The sequence below is a fragment of the Cryptomeria japonica genome, chromosome 6 (genome assembly GCF_030272615.1).
Source record: "Cryptomeria japonica chromosome 6, Sugi_1.0, whole genome shotgun sequence".
Lineage (NCBI taxonomy): Eukaryota > Viridiplantae > Streptophyta > Pinopsida > Cupressales > Cupressaceae > Cryptomeria > Cryptomeria japonica.
The window spans coordinates 164,907,897-164,913,183 of record NC_081410.1 but is presented as its reverse complement, the minus strand read 5'-3'; positions in this window follow the sequence as shown (position 1 = coordinate 164,913,183).

Genomic DNA, 5,287 nt, shown 5'->3' with positions numbered 1-5,287 from the left:
CTTCCTTAATCGAGTCAAGATTGTCTTAGGTGATGAATACTTGAGAGCACATTTCAAATATCGAAGTAATGCTGACATTGCTTCCATGTTTGTGGCCCGGTGCTTCGAACTGGAGAACAAAGAAACTGTGTGTTGGGTAGTTGGAGACTGTGTTAGAGAAGAATGGTGTGGGGGGCTTGAGAGCTTTTTGAGGATGACGAGAGATGGCAAGGGCTTCATCCGCCCAGATGGTCCTTGGCTTCATGTTAGTGAATTTAACCCCCACTGTGCCCCTACCTCTTATGGAGTGCAAATTATAATAAAGAGGTTTGGCGGGCCTTTGCCCAAATCGAGATGCATGGCGTTAAGGAGTTTTTGAGGGCTCGGTAGAGGCAGGAAGTTCAACTGGAGTTGAAGAAGTGAGGTCCTTATGGGATGAGGTCATCAAGGTCAACAATGGCATCATCTTCAAGACGAAAACGAGTTCGCCCATGAGGTTCGAAGAAGAAGAAGAAGAAGGCGCGACGAACATTGTGGATTGGTTTCCTACCAAATAACAAAGATGATGCAAATGGCTCTGAGGATGCGGTTGGATGTGTGAAGGCTTTGAGCAGTAAAGGCAAGGAAAACGTCTTTGTTGAATAGTATTGGTTGTGCCCTTTTTGCAATGAAGGCATTGATGTATTTAAAGGTACTTGTTTTTGAAGAGATATATATGTGTAAGAATGTTCTCAATAGGTTTCGGTGGGAGTCTATCTGTGATGGGAGCAAGTTTTATTTTGGGTGTCGGGGGGCTAGACTTTGTTTTAGCAGCTTCCGTTTATGTGATTTGGATACTACATTTTTTTTATGGTTTGAACACATTGTAAATCTTAATAAAAGTAACATTTACCAATAAAAAAAAACTGATGTTGAGTGTAGTTTCTTACATTTGATGTTGTAAGTTCTTACATTGTTGTAAGTGCTTATATAGGACCCATGATGGGCAATGTTTGCAAACTTTTGTAATGAGGGAAAATTTTATTGCATTGTTTGCGTTTGGAGCATTGAAAATACTCATGAGGATCATTATTTGTGAAAGTCTTATAAAAGACAACTAGTAGTTATATTATGTTTTAAGGTACCAAACTTTTGGAGACCAAAGCATCCCCATCGTGAATGCATGCTTCAAAAAATCAAACTAAGTACTTGGTGGGAGGACATCTAGGGTCCTTGTTGTATCCATCAATCGAGTGTCATTATTCATCCTATCATGGATGATGGTCTATCTTGTTGTAGCTTGACCTCCCAAGTGAAGCATAGGTAAATAGTTGTTAAAAAACAATTGTTAAGTTAAGCACCAATAGCAGTCAACAGACATTAACTCTAATCGATTAAATACCCTTGATCGCTTGGGTCACCATGATGTTGATATATCCCATGCTCATGACTTGGAGTTGTTTAAGACTGAAATATTATAGGTTGAGTCACCCAGTCTATATTCATGACATGTGTAATTGTTGGCTTGATGATGATTGTAATGTATTTATCACTTGTTGTCATTGATGAAACACTCTCACACACACATATGATTACATTGACCACCGGTGTAACTTCATTTAGTTTACACTATTAACCGGTATGTTTAAGGTCTATCTCTAACCGGTACTCTGTGTCAACCGATATGTGCTTAAGAGATAACTTGTGGCTACACTAAGTCGGCGTCAAATGAAGATGAAGATGAAGATGGAGATCAAGCGGAAGATTCCGGGACAACGGATCACATGTTTTGTTCCAACCGGTATTGAGTGTTCTAACCAGTATCTGATTTTGTGATGAGTTACCAACACCGTTTTCTTGACGGTCTTTTTTGTGATGAGTTATGATTACTTGTCTAGATACACTACACCTAGGAAATTGTGTTTTGATTTCCTTAGGCCGACATAAGATTTGAATGTCTATATTAAGACATCTTAGTGAATCATTTGAAACATATAGTGATAGAGAGGAGATTATGCGAATACTGATATGCATAAAGAGTGAAAGTTTTTGTTGAAGAGCGATAAGTGTTAAGATGAAGAGCGGTGTTGAATGTACTTAGAATGATCTGATCAAGCAAATATTGTGCTACTCAAAACAGATCAAACCATTCTTGTTGTTTTCTAATCATTACAACAGAATCAAATCCCCTAACCGGGTAAGCTCTAACAAGCTTCATTGTACAAATCCTCTAACAAGGTGATCCATTAGTTTGGATTCTCAAATCCTCCAGCGAGGTTACTCCTAACATGGTAGTACTCTTAACATGGTATAAGCTTCTAATCAAGCTTGGGATCTCTAACAAGATTTGCTTCTAGCAGAGCACTTTGTAAGGCCTTAACCGGTCAATTATCTATTACTACAGATAGTTAACTTGTGAGTTCCATCTCACTGTGGTTTTTACCTATTTGGGTTTTCCACCGTATAAACACTTGTGTTATGGTGGATGCTTTACTTTTTCTGGATGTTGTTATATCCTTTTGGATAGCATGTATTTTGTTTAAATGTTTGGTTAAGTTTATCTACCGGTTAGTGTTTGAAGTAGTGTTTTATTTGGTGTCATTGATTCACCCCCCCTCTCAGTGCTTTTCAAGTCCATCAGTAATATGATATGATACATCCCCATATCTATATATAGGGCCAAACTCTAGATTTCTGTTTGGAGCTAAACATACTTGAGGGGGAGGCCTAGGCCTAATAAAGAGGGAGAGGTTAGTATATATAGTAGCTCCTTCTGGTGATAAATATAGAGGAAGAGGTTGGCCTTCTATACTATTAAGGTGATCCAAAAATTAGGTCTTGGTTACAATCAAGAGATCGATTCCTCTCCACGTCAAGTAGCTCAATCAAGATATAATTTTAAGTGTGAGAAAATCACAATTTATATGCAACACAATCCTAGTTACCATGTAAGGTCTTGGTTGGTACACTGCAAAAATTTAGTGGTTGCTTAAGATTCTCCCTTAGTTGTGGAACAACCTTTGTTTTGCAAACAATCGATTGTGGCAAAAGGAATATGCAATGATCTTGTGAGCATAGTGAATTTCTCATGTGTCATTGGTAGTGGTTTCTCTTCTATTCAAGTTGGCCAAACCATTTTTAGATCATTGACATGCTATTTATCTTATTAGGCTACAACACTTGCTAGAAACAACATTTTGTCTTATCTTTTGGTGGGAGATTAGTTTTTTGGTTGGCCATAATTGAAGATGAGTTGTTGGATGTTTGATCTTCTCGTCCAAGTTAGATAAACACTTATGCAGTTATTGGTGATCATTTGATTACCAAGGTGTGCTACAATAACTATTAGATTTCCAAGCAAAGGGCAAAGGAAGACAAAGGGAGAGAAGAGTTGTCAAAGAGCCAATTGGCACTTTGTTTCCACATTCATCATTAGTAGACTATGCTTTTTCCAACCATGGTAGTAGAAGAGCATTGAAGAGGTACTTGTTCCTACTTCATTTTCACAAATTTTAGGTGTCATAGCTTGAGAAAAGCAAAGATGAAGGATGTATCAAACTAAGTTAATAATGGGGGGTACCACTTGATACTTTCTCTTTGGGTGTTCACCCATAGTAGTTCTAATGGACATCCACAAGGTTTTGAGATGATCTAGATTCAATGGGCATCCATCCTAATCCAAGCGGGATCGCTACTTGTAAAATTGCACATTGGTAGACTCACTGTTGGAATCTTCTTCCCAAATTAGGTTTCTATAGGTTAACCAATTATATCACGGTTCCTTGGTGTATGTTGTGAATGTTATTACTTGTTTTATTTCATTTACAAGCTAGAGCATTCTTTTAGCTTCCACTTGAGTTTGAATATGTTGGCTTGATGATGATTGTAATGAATTCATCATATGTTGTCATTGATGAAACACATACACACACATATATGTTTATATTGTCTACTGGTATAACTTCAAGTTGTTTATACTACAACCAGTATGCTAGAGGTTATACTAAGAGGTGTATCTCTAACCGGTACTTTGAGATAACCGGTATATGCATATAAGACAACCAGTGGATACATATTAATCAGCACGAACATAAAGATCAAGCAGAGATTATATCAAGAGATTCAAGGATAATGGTTCATATATTTAACTCCAACCCGTATTGATTGTTCCAACCGATATTCGTTGATTGTGTCATGAGTTATCATAAATCGTGATGAGTTATCCCATTCGCAATTTTTGGCGGTATTTTTGTGATGAGTTATGATCACTTGACCAGATACACTGCACCTAGGAAATTGTGTTATGATTTCTTGAGGCCGACATGAAATCTAAATGTCTACATATTGACATCACAATGAATTATCTCATATGAGTAAAAGTGATATGTTGTGTGCGAAAGCCAAAAGAGTTAAGTTGCAGAGTATGCAGAAGAGCAGTGTTGAATATGTTTAGAAGCATCTGATCAAGCAAGTATTGTGCTACTCAGACAGATCAAACCAATCCTGTTGTTTTCTAACAATCACAGCAGAATTCAAATCCCCTAACTGGGTAAGCTCTAACAAGCTTCAATATTCAAATCCTCTAATAGGGTGATCCATTAGTTTGGATTCAGAAATCCTCCACCGAGGTTACTCCTAACAGGGTACTACCTTTCACAGGGTATAAGCTTCTAATCAAGCTTTGGGATCTCTAACAAGATTCGCTCCTAGCAAAGCACTTTGTAGACCCTAACCGGTCAGTTAACTATTATTGTAAATAGTTAACTTGTGAGTTTCATCTCACCGTGGTTTTTACCTATTTGGGTTTTCCACGTATAAATATTTGTGTTATGGTGGATGTTTTACTTATTGTGGATGTTGTTATATCATTTTGGATTACATGCATTGTGTTTAAAAGTTTTGTTAAGTTCATCTACCGATTAGAATTTGAAGTAGTTTTATTTTTGGTGTCACTGATTCACCCCCCCCCCTCAGTGCTTTTCAAGTCCATCAATTGGTATCAAAGCCTAACTTCTTTGAAGCCTAATCGCTTAGAAGGGAGCCTTGAAACCACCATGGGGGACATGAGCTACTTTGAGATGGCTAGAGAGCTAGAAGCTAGCATAAATGAGCTTGAAACCCTTAGGGTCAAACTGAAAGCTTCACAAGTTAAAAGGAGAGAGCTAACTGAACAACTGTTAGAGATATTTGATAATAGTTCTTCAGATGAGGCCAATATTGATGCTTTAGCCAAGGAAGTTGAAAAGTTAAACGATGAAAAGCTAAATTTGAGGAGAGAGCTAGAAGGTCTTACTATTCACATGAGTCAGGAACTGGAAGCCAAAAGAGT